At 38.2% G+C, this 15,314-nt stretch overlaps 1 protein-coding gene across 5 annotated transcripts in view; it reads left to right on the top strand.

Moving 5' to 3' along the window:
• Positions 1 to 869: 869 nt before the first annotated feature.
• CUL2 (cullin 2) overlaps positions 870 to 15,314 on the top strand; it is a 103,253-nt gene continuing 88,808 nt past the window's right edge. The window contains exons 1-3 of one of the 5 annotated variants that reach the window (XM_045465526.1): positions 1,143 to 1,322; positions 1,740 to 1,896; positions 2,346 to 2,472. The gene's annotated coding sequence lies outside the window, so the exon portion shown is untranslated. Of the gene's footprint in view, positions 1,074 to 1,128; positions 1,323 to 1,739; positions 1,897 to 2,345; positions 2,473 to 15,314 lie in introns of those variants that run through there. The other 4 variants (XM_045465525.1, XM_045465527.1, XM_045465530.1 and 1 more) reach the window with 4 other exon arrangements.

Here is a 15,314-nt window from a genome sequence, read left to right as displayed (position 1 = left end):
TGAATATTCTTCTCTGATGCTACAGAAACGTTGACAAGTGGTAATTTCTTAGAGGTTATTTGCAATGAAGAATCTGAAATCATATCAAGGAATCTTTTGTACCTTGTTTTTATGTATGTGTACACACAAACACACACACACACACACACATATTTAACTATCTCCATTGGTCTACCTGGAACTTTGAATGTATCCTTTACCTATGCATGATTTTGTTATGTCCTGCGTCGGACATTTGGAAAATATTGGTTCACTGTGTCATGTAGATCTTTCATACGTTGACATATCTCATCTCACAATATCAAAAAGTCACATTTATTAACAGCACCAAAGTCTCATCAGGAAAGTCTTCAAACTCTGTTTACCTCACAAATCAATCTGCCAATTATTTTACCAGCAAAAGATGGGTTTATGTGAGAATAGCAGAGAATTGATATCCTGGACAAGGAAGCAAACAGGATTTTTTAATGGGCCTTAAAGGATTGGCACAGACAGTTTTAAGAAAGAGCGTTGGAAGGGAAAAGGTTTCAGAATTTGGCTATAGACAACACCTGCTAAAGGAGTATGTCAGAAGGGAAGGTAGTTTTGCTAATACATTTTTGATCATTTTAAAAGATCCCCCATTGTGGGGGTATCAGAATATTCACATAGGTCTGGAAAATACTTCTGTTGAAAATACCTGACTAGTAGTATTGTGACTAGTAGTGCCAAAACTTGGTGGGTCGAGTCTCTTGTGCTCAGCCAACTACGACTGCCTCATTCGCAGGGAGTACCGCAAGGAGTCACTTTGAATGCCGATTTCCGTGGCCTTTCGCAATTGCACTAAACCAGGCTCTCTGCGCTTGCCGTAACGCGGACTCTACCATTGCTTTCTGAGGGGGGAATTGGAGGTAGCGAAAGAAGGAGATCGAAGCGTGTGTGTCGGGGGGAAAAACCGGGCGATCAGGAGGACGGTTGTTTTACGGATCCCGTAACCAGCCCCTCCTAACCCCTTTTCCCCTCTCCCCGCCGCCCCTGTCCCGTCCTGGAGCGGCGGCGGCCTTGAGCTTTGCTGTGTTTGCGCTCCGTGGCAGGTGAGCGTCCGGCGCGCGGTCTCCCCGGGCTTCGCTCCCACCCCCCGTGTCTCCTGGGCCGGTGGCGGCGGCCGGCCGGGGAGGCGGCCTCGGCGCACAGTAATGGCAGCGCTGTGAGCAGGGGAACGCGAGCTGACAGCCGCCGCCGCCGCCGCCGCCCACCTTCCTCGCCGGGGGCTTCGTCCTTCACTCCTTCGGGCTGTCTCCCCCTCCCCTTGTCCCCTGTCCCTTGTCCCGCTTCTGCAGAAGGTAACCCCGCTGAGGGTCGGGGAGCCGGGCTGCAGGCGCCGGGAAACTTCGCTTCCCGGTTAATGGGTGGCGGGGATGGGGCGGAGGAAAGGAGTTGGGGGCGGGGAGGGGGGAGGGGAAAGGGATGAAAGGGGGGCGGCTAGGGAAGATGGTGTCCTGTAAGGGACCCCGGCTCCCCGGAGCGCTGACCCCTAAGCCCGGCCACCCCCTGGACTGGATCCCGGGCCTCCCCTACCCGGCCTTGGCCGCCCCTCCCTCGGCCCCATTTTCTTCCGAAGGAGGGAAGGTGAGAGTGCGTGTACTCTTCTGCTTGTTTACGAGCTCACACGGATACACAACTGTGTGTTTGGGGGTGTGTGTGGGGGGCATCAGTCTCTTATATCCTTACCACGAGTATTTTCACTTTTGTTTCCGCAGACAGCGAAGATTGATAGCTGTGGGGAGGAGTATCCTATGTGCACGCCAGACCTGTCTCTACAGTTAGGGTCTGGTGAAATAAGATTCTTAGACTTCTCAGAGCATTTACACACTAGGGAGTCTGGACCATTACCTACAACCCCACAGATACGTTCATGTAAATAAAATATCTCTGAATTGCAGACTGTTATTATTGTTAAATCATCTCCCTTCCCTCGGATATTACTATTACCAGTTGATGGGCAATGCCGTAGAAGTTAAAGTTTTGGAGATAAGATATAAACTATTAACATTCACTGTAGGTGTTTTGACTTGACAGTATAAAAATCTTTGAACTAGGTCTGTTCCAAATGTACAAAGTAAAATATGAGAAATAATCACTTTGTTCTGATTGACTACTGACTACCTAATAGAAATTTAAAAACACTCAAAGGGCAATACCCTACCCTTTAGAATCTCACATTCCTTTCTAAGACAGACAAATGAACAAATTGGTTATCCTTTGCCTCTTTTGCCCAAATACAGTGTTTGGAAGGCCCTTCCAAAAGAGTCCCAGATGAAATAACAGATATACAGTGTTTTGAGTTATCCTTTTTTTCTTTTCAGATGCTGTTTATAACTTGGGGGAACATTTCTGCAGTGTGCATGCACATAGTGTGTGAAAAATACCTTTTCTATGTATTTGAATGTTCAGATGCATCTGAAATAATCTTACTTCAGGCTCCATCCTCTGGTGATTTTCAGTGTTTTATGACTATTAAGATGGTTTATCCATGTCTTTAATCTTCAACAGTCTTGTCATTAAATTAAATGTTGTGGACCTTCTTTAGAGCCGGTTTTGCCTTTTCACTTAAATATTAAGTATTTCGTTTGTATGTCAAGCATTATCACAGGCATTAGGGGATAGAGCAGTAAGCAAGAAGTGGAGTTTCTGCCCTCCTGGAGCTTCGATTCTGGTGTGGGAGAGAGAGACATAATACATAAGGAATAAAAATAATTTCAGAGAATCATTAAGTACTGTGAAGGAAATAGGGAGTTGTGGTATTAAGACTGAGATGCTGTGGTCAGGAAAAAAACCGGTCTTAGGGGACCTTTGACCTGATAACTGAAAAATCAGAAGGATTTAGCCTTTGCAAGTCTGAGGGGAGAGTATTCCTATCTGAGGGAACAGCACATGGAAATTCTCAGAGATGATATCAAGCTTAGGGTCAGCAAACTGAAAGAAGCTCAGTGAAGGTGGACCCTAGTGGGGAATAAGAGGTTAGGTCATAGCCAGGGGCCAGATCTTGTGAGGTGTTATTGTCCAAAGGAGTTTGGCCTTTATTCTTAAAGTACATTGAAAAGCTGTTGGAATTTTTGTCAAGATGGAAGTGATTTGCAATATGACTGGAGGAGGAGATTGAATAAAAGGAGAAGAGAAGCAGAGAGACCGAGAGAAGGCTGTGGTAGATTTGAATAGAATAGTGACTGGCGTGTTAGAGACAAGTTACAAAAGATTTTTGAGGTATATTTTGGAGCTGAATGTATTGATTGAATTTGTGGCTTGCATGAGAGTGTAGTTGCTTGGATCAGCAGTGACTCCTGGGTTTTGGGCTTCAGCTGGAGGCTGGTGATGCCATGTATTGAGATGAGAAGGTGGTGAGGGAAACATATGGATAAAGTTGGATTGGACATGTTAAGTAAGACCTGTTAGATGTTCAAGTGAAGGTGAGAACATCTGTATATCCAGATTTGGATATACAAATCTGGAATTCAGTGGAGAGGTTAAGAAGTCATTCATTCAACAAATGTTTTTCAGGCACCAGCTATGGTCCTGGCAGTGGGGATATAGTAGTGCAAAAATAGACAAAAATCTCTGTCTTCACAGGACTTCAATTCTAGTGGGGAGAGAAAGAGATGGGGAGTCATCAGCACTTACTGGTTGGTTTGTTTATGTTTTGAAAAGAAACTACATTCATATGATTCAGAAAATGTTTGGTGGGGTTTAGAGAAATTTTTCCCTATTTCTTGTCTCCCATCATCACCCAGTTTTTTTGGAGCCAAACAGGGTTCGTGTTTCTTACATATCTTTCCAAAGATATATTTTATGAACATATAGGCAAATATGTATATATCCCTCTCCCCACTTTGCCAAAATGGTAGCATACTTCACTTGCTTTGACACCTTGTATTTTTTAGAGTATTAAATAGTATTTAAAAGTTAATGAAACAGGATGAGACCACCTAAGGAAAAAATGTAGAAAGAATTTTAGAAGGCTCTGGAATACTGCAACATTTTGTTAGTTGGTCCCTTCTCTCTGAGTTTTGGACCTACAGATGTGAAGTTGTTTAAAGAGCTGTTACTTTTTGTGAGACATTTTATAAAAGTTTGCTCTGTTTCTTTTGTGTTCACTTTATCTTCCTGTTCTCTTTATTGGCTGGAAGATACCTGTGATTGGGAGCAGTGTTTTCCTGTATATACTGTCAATTAAATTCAAGTAAATTAATGACAGGATCAGCCCTGGAATCTTAATATTGTGAAGACTTTTGACTGGCTATTGTTAAGTCTAGGAAAAAGAGGCAGAGATTTGGAATGTTAGGAGATTATAACAAGTTACTGATGTTTAAGATGTATGAGTGAATCCTCTCTCAGTAATCAGTTAATCACAATATCTGTTCAGAGCAATCTGGCTCTTTGCCTGGGTTTGAATCTTAGTAGTAATGTTTCTATTACATTGCAGATGTTAGTGTAAACCTTGTATTACTATCTTTAAGAATATGTAGAGTTGGGGCGCCTGGGTGGCTCAGTTGGTTAAGCATCTGACTTTGGCTCAGGTCATGATCTCACGGTCTGTGAGTTTGAGCCCCACGTCGGGCTCTGTGCTGACAGCTCAGAGCCTGGAGCCTGCTTCAGATTCTGTGTGTGTGTCTCTCTGTCTCTCTCTCTCTCTCTGCCTCTTCCCCATTCATGCTCTGTCTCTCTCTATCTCAAAAATAAATAAACGTTAAAAAAAATTAAAAAAGAATATGTAGAGTCATTTTGTTACTTTTTGTTTAGGAAGGCTTATTGGAGAACACTGCAGTTCTTTTGATTCTTAAAAGTTTTGAGACAATGAGTAGTGTTAAGATCATGATATTGCATCTGCTACACCTTTTGTGGTATGATTGAACTCTGTTGATTGACTTATGTGGAGTTGGGGAGATGGAATATTTTTTATTGAATGTATAACACTTTATATATTGGTTGACATTTTGATTTCCTGTTAGCTGTCTTTAGCTACTTGCTATATAAATTTTAAATTTACCTGGGTTTTTTTTTCTGAGATTTTTCTTGATTTAAAATCTTAGTTCAGTTCTATTTTTGTGGTTATTTTTGCTATTCTCTTGTATTCTTTTTGCTAGAGATTAAAGTAAGCCAACTTATTTCTGCGTTGGAGAAATATAATCTTTGATGGAAAATATTTAATGGTCCTTTTTGAAGTATTAGACACTAATTACTAGGTATAAGACTACCATGTGAAATATATGTAGTGAGTGTGTTAAGCTAACTTAAATTCTGTAAATGTGTAGGTGTTAATGTCCTATTTCAAGGTTTTAGTTATCTAAATGATTTTCATTTATATACTTTATGAATGATGTGACTAATTGTTATTTAATCATGGGATTATAACCTGATTGTGTCTGTGTCAGAGTTTTTTGATTATTGAGGTTGACAGTTATCATTGTTTCTCTTACCCGCTGTAAGTTTCTTGAAGGCAACATCTCTGGCATCTGTAAATACATAATAAGTATCTATTAATACCTTAAGTCTTGTTTCAATGTAGGTTGCTTTTCTAATAATGAAATGTTGGATTTATGCTGTGTAAATACTTCTTGAATTTCTCAACTTTGTTTTAATTCAGTTGAAGGAGAACATGCATAGAATACTTAAAAATTTTTTTTTGTTAAATTTTGAAACATATACCCTTCGCCCAGGTGCCCTTTATCCAGCTTTCCCTAATGTTAATAACTTATGCAACTAGAGCACAGTGATTAAAGCCAGGAAATCAACATTGGTACAATACTACTAACTACAGACCCTATTTGAATTTCACTAGTTTTTCCAATAGTATCCTTTTTCTGTTTCATAATTCAATTCAGAATCATACATTGCATTTAGTTGTTGTGTTTCCCTAGTCTTATATGATATGATCTTTTCTCAACTTTCATGACTTTCACACTTGTGATGAGTGTGGCCATTTATCTTGTAGAATTGTCTCTCAGTTTGCGTTTGTCTGATATTTCCTTGATTTATTGAAGTTATGCGTGTTTGGCAAAGATACTATAGAAGTAATGTTGAGTCCTGCACATCACAGAGTACAGGATGTCAGTATATCCTATTTGAGATGATGTTAATTCTTATATGGTTGAAGTCGTGTCTGTCATATTTCTCTTCTTGTAGAGTCACTATTTTTCCTTTTGTAATTGTAAGATATCTTTGGGAGATTCTTTGAAAATGTGCAGATATCCCTGTTCTTCTCAAACTTTTGCTCAGTCATTTCAGTATTCTTGGTAGATCTTTCCTGAAGCAATTATCATAGTGGTGTTTGCCTGATGGTGATTTTATTTTTCTCATTTCCTTCTATATTTCTTTGTTTGCCTTCTGTATTTATTTTTAAATTTTTGTTTTCAAAAATTTAAAATTTATTTAAAAATTTTGTTTTCCCTTCTACATTTATTTTTAAATTTTTGTTTCCAACTTGATCCCCCCTCCTTTTTTTTTAATTTTAGAGAGTGGGAGAGAGTGCACAAGTAGGGAGAGGGGTAGAGGGACACAGAGAGAACCTTAAACAGGTTCCATGCTCAGCATGGAGCCCGATATGGGGCTCAATCCTATGACCCTGGGATCATGACCTGAACCGAAATCAAAAGAGTTAGATGCTCAACCAACTGAGCCACCTATGTGTCCCCCTTCTACATTTATTAATTGGAATTCTTCTGTAAAGAAGAACTGCCCCTTCTCTTTATTTAGTAATTTGTTTATATCTGTACTAAGTCATAGATACTTATTTTATTCTGTGGTTTATAATCTAATGCTGTCATTATTTTGTTGCTCAGATTGTTCCAGCTGTGGCCTTCAGGTTGGCTCTTTGTCTTTTCGACATACTTCCATTCTCTTTTTTTTAAGAAAGCACTACTTTTCTGGCACCAAAAATTTTCCAGGTTCATCTTATATTTCTCTGCTGCAGCCCTAGAATCAATCACTTCTCCAAGGAGCTCTGGTTCCTTCTACTGGAGAATGATACTTAGAAACCAAGATCTGGATGCTATGTGTGCTTACTGCTGCTGAGGTGTCATTGCTCCTAGGCCCTCCCAGCAGAGCTAGAAATATATTTATGTATACACATTAATCCATGTGTGCACAAACATCCATGTTTATTTCTGTACCTTTTTATTTGTATGTGTGTATGTATGTTGTATTAAAAACCATGAGTTCATACTGATAACTGATTCCAGTTAGACACTGTAGAGTTTATGTTAGCCATCCCCCTTTTTTATAACTATTTTCTGACATTGAGAAATAGAGCATACTTTTCTTACAGTCCTAATAATCACATAAATAGTATGAAGTTACCAAAATAATGAATGTGACAAGAAAAAGATCCACAAATAGTCCTGAGCCTGAGGAAACATGTTAAACTATCTGTCAGAGTATTTCTTTTATTTGGTAGAAGTCTATATGAACCAAAAATAATGACACTTTCTCTTCTAAATATTAGAAGTATTCTGGGGCGCCTGGGTGGCTCAGTTGGTTAAGCGTCCGACTTCAGCTCAGGTCATGATCTCGCGGTCCGTGAGTTCGAGCCCCCATGTTGGGCTCTGTGCTGACCGCTCAGAGCCTGGAGCTTGTTTCCGATTCTGTGTCTCCCTCTCTCTCTGACCCTCCCCCGTTCATGCTCTGTCTCTCTCTGTCTCAAAAATAAATAAACGTTAAAAAATTAAAAAAAAAAAAAGTATTCCAAGTATTAGAACTTCTAAATATTGTCTTGATTACATTTAAAATTTTTTGGAGATCACTTTGCACTGAGATTCAGATACTTTCTTTTGCATCAGAACTTTGTTGTCCATATGATCTGGATTTTAAGCATTTATAAGGACAGCATCTTTTTTAGGGGGGCACCTGGGTGGCTCAGTTGGTTAATGTCCAACTCTTGATTTTGGCTCAGGTCATGATCGTGGTTTGTGGGATCAAGCCCCACGTCGTGCTGTACACTGATAGCACAGGACCTGCTTGGGATTCTCTCTCTCCCTCTCTCCACCCATCCCTTGCTCACATGCATGCTCTTTCCCTCTGGCTCTCAAAACAAATAAATGAAAAGGACAGTACCTGCTTTTGTATTTTTTTTATTGTGGTAAAACACACGTACCAAAATTTCCCATTTTAACCATTTTTAGTGTGTAGTTAGTTCGCTAACAGTAATTGTACTCACAATGTCTTCACAACCATCACCACTATGTATTTCCAAAACTTTTTCATTATCCCAAATAGAAACTGCAACCATTGAGCAATAGCTCCCCATTCCCTCCCCTGCCAGCACCTGGTAACCTCTAGTCTACTTTTTGTCTTATGAATGTGCCTCTTTTGGTACCTTATGAGAGGAGGATCATACAGTATTTATTCTTTTGCATCTGGCTTGTCTGACTTGACATACTGTTTGGGGGTTCATCCATGTTGTAACATGTATCAGAATTTACTCCTTCTTAATGAATGAATAATACTTCTTTCATGTGTATTGCAATTACTTATCTATTCTTCTGTTAATGGGCACTTGAGTTCTGTCCACCATTTGGCTATTGCGGATAATGCTGCAGTAAATGTTATAACACGAGTATCTTTTCCATTGCCTACTATTCAGTTCCTTTGGATGTGTACCTGGAAGAGCAGTTGATGCTCTTGTATGGTAATTCTGTATTTAGGTTTTTGAGACCTGTTGAAATGTTTTCCATGGTGGCTGTACCATTTTACATTCCTACCAGCATTGCACAAGGATTCCAATTTCTCCACATCCTTTCCAACATTAGTTATTTTTTATTTTTGGCTTGTTTGCTTGTTGTGATAATAGACATCATGTGAAGTGGTATCTTACTGTACTTTGGATTTACATTTCCCTAGTGACTTGTGATGTTGAACATCTTTTCATGTGCTTGTTGGGCATTTGTGTATGTTTGGAGAAACATCCAGGTTCTGTGCCCATTTAAAAATTTGTTGTTGTTAAGTGTTCTTTTATATACTCTGGATGTTAATCTTTTATCAGACATATAAGATGTAGATATTTTTTCTCATTTTGTGGATTCTTTTCACTCTCTTGATAGTGTCCTCTGGTGCATAAAGTTAAATTTTGATGAAGACCAGTTTATGTTTTCTTTTGTTTGTGTTTTTGGCATCATATACAAGAAATCATTGCTAAATCCAGTGTCACAAAGCTTTTCCCCTGTGTGTTCTTCTATGAGTTTTTGTTTTTTGAGAGAGGTAGTGAGCAAGAGAGAGGCAGGAGAGAGAATCTTAGGCAGGCTCCATGCTTGGTGCCTGACACAAGGCTTGTATGTGACCGTGAGGTCATGACCTGAGCCCAAATCAGGAATCTGACGCTTAACTGACTGAGCCACCCAGGCACTCCTGAGTTTTTGTTTTCAAGTATGGATTTTTTAAAAATAAAAATTTTAAATGTTTTTTTATTTTTGAGAGAGACAGAGCCAGAGCATGAGCGGGGTAGGGGCAGAGAGAGAGGGAGACACAGAATCCAAAGCAGGCTCCAGGCTCCAAGCTGTCAGCACAGAGCCCGATGTGGGGCTTGAACCCACGGACCATGAGATCATGACCTGAGCCAAAGTTGGATGCTTAACTGACTGAGCCATCCAGGCACCCCTACCCCTGAGTTTTTTGTTTTTATATTTTTATATTTTATTTTATATTTTAAATATTAAATATTAATTTATATTTATTATATATTATATCTATTATATTTTATATTGTTCATCTTTTAAGTATATGTCTTTCATCTTTAAAAAAATTTTTTTTAATGCTTTTATTTATTTTTGAGGGAGAGAGAGAGAGAGACAGAGCATGAATGGGGGAAGGGCAGAGAGAGAGGGAGACACAGAATCTGAAGCAGGTTCCAGGCTCTGAGCTGTCAGCACAGAGCCTGACACAGGGCTTGAACTCACGGACTGGGAGACCATGACCTCAGCTGAAGTCAGATGCTTAACTGACTGAGCCACCCTGGCGCCCCTGTTTTTCTTCCATCTTGAGTTAAGTTTTGCATATAATGTAAGTAAGGACAGGGTATTTTGTACGGATTTTCTGTAGATGGCTTTATGTTGGCACTTAGGGATCTCCAAACTTTGACTAGAGCTTGGAAGTTAAATTTTAGAGGGCTAAAAAAAGCAGTTATGAAGAAGATAATTGAGGATTATGGAAATTGGCATTATGATGAAAGGAATTGTATTTTTTCCTATCTGAAACCCGTAAACATTAAAATGAACTGCTTATGAGAAAAGTAGAATGAAAGAAAGTCTTTAATTGATAGTTTGGGAATAAAGTATGAGAAAGAGTAAAGGCATACAGCAGTGATACAGTTTTGGTCTTCATTAGATTCAAAAGCATGGATGGAAAATTTAAATTACAGAAAAGAGTAGAAAATAATACTACCTGAACTTAGCATTGTCCAGCAAACTTGAAATGTATTTATAAATATTGCCTTGTTATACTGTTTTTATGTTATTTAAAAAGTTTTTTAATGTTTATTTTTGAGAGAGAGAGAGAGAGAGAGAGAATATGAGTGGGGGAGAGGCAGACAACCAGGGAGATGCAGAATCCGAAGCAGGCTTCAGGCTCTGAGCTGTCAGCACAGAGCCTGATGCGGGTCTCGGACTCATGAACCACAAGAGCATGACCTGAGCCAAAGTCAGATGCTTAATCGACTCAGCCACCCAAGTGCCCCTATACTGTTTTTATGTTGTGCGGATGGAAAAAATGAAATAGTAACTAGTCTAGGATCACATTGCCATTGACAGAATAGTTTCTTGATTGACACCCTTTAATTTTTTTTTTTTTTAGATGTTTGTTTATTTTTCAGAGAGAGGGAGAGAAACAGTGACAAAGTCTCAAGCAGGCTCTGACATGGGACTCAATCTCACGAACCATGAGATCATGACCTGAGCCAAAATCAAAAATCGGCTGCTTAACTGACTGAGCCACCCAGGCACCCCCACACCCTTTCATTTTTGAGTCTAGTATTTTCCTTCCTTCCTTTCCTTCTTTCTTTCTCATGTTTTGTTTGTTTTTTAAAGTAAACTCTACTCTCAGTGTGGGGCTCAACCCACAAGAGTCAACCCTGAGATCAAGAGTCATATGCTCTACCAACTGAGCCACCCAGGAGCCCCTCTTTCTTATGTTTTGACATCTAGCAGAAACTTCCTCCACCACTCTGAGACATTTGACTTTTTAGGTGCTACTTGCCTTCTTGTAGAAGGCTTAACTATCATCCATCCACTTGCTCCGAGCCAAATGTAGTTTCTAATAGCCATTTTGGGTTATTCTGAGGAATTAGATAATGTATAAAATGTATACAGCATCGTTTCTGGAACATATGCAGTCAATAAAGGTTTGCTCTTATTGTTATTAACAACCCTGTAGTTAGGTGTTACGATGGTGGTAAAGAATGGGCAAAGTACATCCTGCTTAGTGTCCCTCCTGTGGGAAAATTGGTGTCATTATGGTGTCATTTATTTTTACAACTTGCTATGTTGGATTGTCTTTATTCTTTTACCTTAAGGGACACTTAAGTGAAAGAATGGGATGGTAAGAGGTTGTGTTGTTCAAGCTGTGTTGGGGATTTTAAACAGGAGGTGGTGGTCAGCAAAGCTGATGTGTATCTGCCATAGCTGTATCACCTTTTCTTTCTTTTTTTGTTTTAAGTTTATTTATTTTTGAGGGGGGAGGGGCAGAGAGAGAGGAGAGAGAGAGACTCCCAAGCAGACTCTGCGCTTATAGCCCATCTCATGAACTGTGAGATCATGACCTAAGCCAAAATTAAGAGGTGGATGCTCAACTGAGACACCCAAGCGCCCCTGTATCACTTTTTTCTTATTCTCCCATGTCTGTGTCTTCTATAGCTGTGCCAGAACTTAAGTGGGAATTAATATACAGGAGCTTGCAAGTACATTAATTTGTCTGGAAAAAAGGACCAGTTGAGAAATAGTGATAAATAAAGTTGGTAAGAATTGGAAGGTGAAGCAAGGACTCTGAATTTTAGTACAGTCAATAATAAACCAGTAGCAACTGTTCAGAATGTGATTCCCCTCCTCCATAAAAGTCATGTAACCCATAACAAACAAAAAACTCGGCTAAAGCAAATTACTATTAATCCTTGTATTTGTGAAAAAAATTTAAGTCCAATATTTTAAAATATATATGATTTATTTTTCAAAAGAATAGGATAACAAATACTGCAAGTCTTTGGGTAGTGTAAAGACAGGGTGATTAGGGTAATCCTTTTCAATGTTTGGGTAGGAGATCAGGCCTAGGAAAAATTGGCTCTGGATGTTGCAATTATTTGTGAAAAGGCTGGCTGGTAACAACTTTGTCTAGTATGCATGCCAGTTTGAGCTTGCCTACCCATGAGGGAGTTAGATTCACATTCTGTAACTCATTTGAGATAGGTATATGAGAATGTTTTTGTTTTTTCTTTTAAGGCTGGTTGATGTCTTAAAGTCCTTGCCTAAATTATTAAGAAAAGAAAAAAGTGAGAAAGCAAGTAGAAAGGACATTAAACTTCATGCTGATAAGAGCGATGTGAAAACTTGAAAAAAAGTACAGTCTATACTGACTTGCGGGAGAATTTCAAGTTCATTGAGGAAAGAAGGGTCTTTAATTCTGGTCAGGTGGATTTACTTTGGAAGCACTTGCCTTCTATAACTTATTTATTATAGCATAAATATATCCCTTTCTCCCCACTGTCCTCCTCCTTTTTTTTTTTTTTATTTGAGACTTATGGGTTTTCTTCCTGCAATCTACATTTTGCCAACCAAGATTGATGAGAGACTACTGTATTTCTCTTTATTATTTTTCCCCCACTTCCTCCTCCTTTTTTTTTTTTTTTTTTTGAACATACAGAAATGACCGTTGTAGAGTACTTAGAGCTCTGTGGATCAAATCTTATTGCAACAAAAAGCATTGTACGGCATGTCTCCAAACAATAAAGATATCTCTTCGCTCTATCTAATGGCTCTCTCATTTGAATAGAGTAAGAAGAAATTGTTTAGATGAATCTTGGAGCTTATTTTTAAATGAAACAACAGTAGTGTTTTTAGTCAGTGTGTAGTAGAGGTAGCATTTCTTATGGAAATGGAAAATATTCCAAAGTTAATAATGCTCTGTATTAGGCTTTAAAGTATTTTCTTTCAATTTATATTAATTATAATTAGTTATATTCTAATTATATTAATTCAAATATAACCTGCTGTAAGCCCGCTAAATGTCATTTAAAAAACTAATTATGGGGACGCGAGGGTGTCTCAGTCTGTTAAGCTTTTGACTTCAGCTCAGGTCATGATCTCACTGTTAGTGGGTTCGTGCCCCTCATTGGGCTCTGTGCTGAGAGTTCAGAGCCTGTAACCTGCTTTGGGTTCTGTGTCTCCATCTCTCTGCCCCTCCCCCATTCTTGCTCTGTCTCTCTCTGTCTCTCTCTCAAAAATAAACATTAAAAACTTAAAAACATTATGGGAACGTCTGGGTGCCTCAGTTGGTTAAGAATCTGACTCTTGATCTGAACTCATGTGTTGATACGTTGTGAGTTCAAGCCCCACATTGGGTTCTACACTGAGCATAAAGCTTACCGAAAAAAAATTATATGGTATATTGACTTACCTGAAATTAATTTAGGCCCCAGTATTATATCTTATTGGTAATTTTTGGAATAGTCAAATTTTTGCCTGTATTTCAATACTGAAATAAAAAGTCATCATTTGGTAGTTTTGTTTTTTACTAAAAAGAGAACCATAATATTAAGTGGTTAGCTATTTACATTATTGATGAATCCTACTTTTGGAAGTCAGCTGAAATGTGGCACACTAAAGCATTTATCAATAGTTAAGCTACAGTCACCTTCATCAAGATGTTAAACATGGTTATACATTTTACTAAAATAGTTTATACTTCAAATAAAATATTTATCCAGTTATGTACCAACCTCAGTTCTATACTTAAAATTCAATGTTTTGAGATTCTGTTAACTGCTTTACCTGCTGAAATGTAATTGTCCAAATTAGTTCTTTATATGAAAAATGTCTAAGTGAAGAACAATATTGATTCAAATTAAAATCCATCTGATCTTGGCAAAGTTATATCTTTTTTTAAATTTCTGTTATTATTAGTAAATTTGTTTTTAAAACATTTTTAGGGATAGGAATTTTGTCAGGCTATGTTACCACATCATAGTTTGGGCAGTAACATGTTCTTTTGGAGCCCTCTTTCAGCCTCAGAAACCTAAAACTTACTGGAAAGTTAAGATTCTCAGGAGAAAGGAAAGGCTAGTGACAGGTCACCTCTTAGTGTTCTGAGGAGTGAAGTATGTGTAGTAAGGAGAAAAACTTAAAATTTGAGATTTTAGAACAGTTCTGTCAGAAATCTAGATAGCCTATCTATGTGATTTTCCTGATTATTTCTTTATTCTCTTTATCTTGGGTTGCCTAGCTATTCTCTTAGAACTGGTAACTGATTAAAAAATTTTTGTTTTCAGAATATTAGTAAAATATTTACCAAATTTTCTGGGAAGGATGTCAGAGTATCAAATTAAGACAGCACAGAGTTTTATTTTTTGTTAAACAGTAAAATATTTGATACATACTAAAGATTTTAAGTTAGAGTCTTTGAAGAATTTTAAGCAGAGGGTATGAAATGATAAGATTTGCATTTTAGAAAGCTTACATTGGCCATGATATGTGGCATGTACCAAGGCGTCAAAAAAGGATATAGGCAGGTCACTTAGGAAACTATGGCAGTAGCCAGGTAAGAGGTGGTGGTTTGGATTAAGGTGTTATCAGTGGGAATGGGAAGAAGCGGATGAATTCAAGAGTGGTTAGAAGATAGAGTTGGAATAACTTATTGATTGGATTGATTTGTAAAGAACAGTAAGAGAGAAATCAAGAATGACTAATAAAATTTCTGGCTTGATGAATTCAGTGAATGAGGATGTCATTTACTGAGATGTGGAATATTGCAGAAGAATGGACATCTTGAGTTTGAGGGGTCAAGTTTATGGAAGTGTAATTTACACCTAGAAAAATTTACCCTAAAAAATTCTTTGAATTTTGATAATTTTATATGGTCATGTAACTACCATCATAGTTAACATCACCCCAAAAGTTTCCTATTGCTCTTTTGTAGTCTTTACTGAGCCTTTGACATCAGTGATCTGATGTATGTCTATTTTTGCCTTTCCCAGAATGTCATGTAAAGTGAATCCTACAATAGGTAGTCTAATGAATCTCTTCCTTGGCTTAGCTAATGCTTTTGAGAATCAATCATCTGTTCTCATCCATATATCAGTAATTTGT

Source organism: Leopardus geoffroyi, chromosome B4, assembly GCF_018350155.1.
Source record: "Leopardus geoffroyi isolate Oge1 chromosome B4, O.geoffroyi_Oge1_pat1.0, whole genome shotgun sequence".
NCBI lineage: Eukaryota > Metazoa > Chordata > Mammalia > Carnivora > Felidae > Leopardus > Leopardus geoffroyi.
This window is presented reverse-complemented; position numbering and strand designations above follow the sequence as displayed.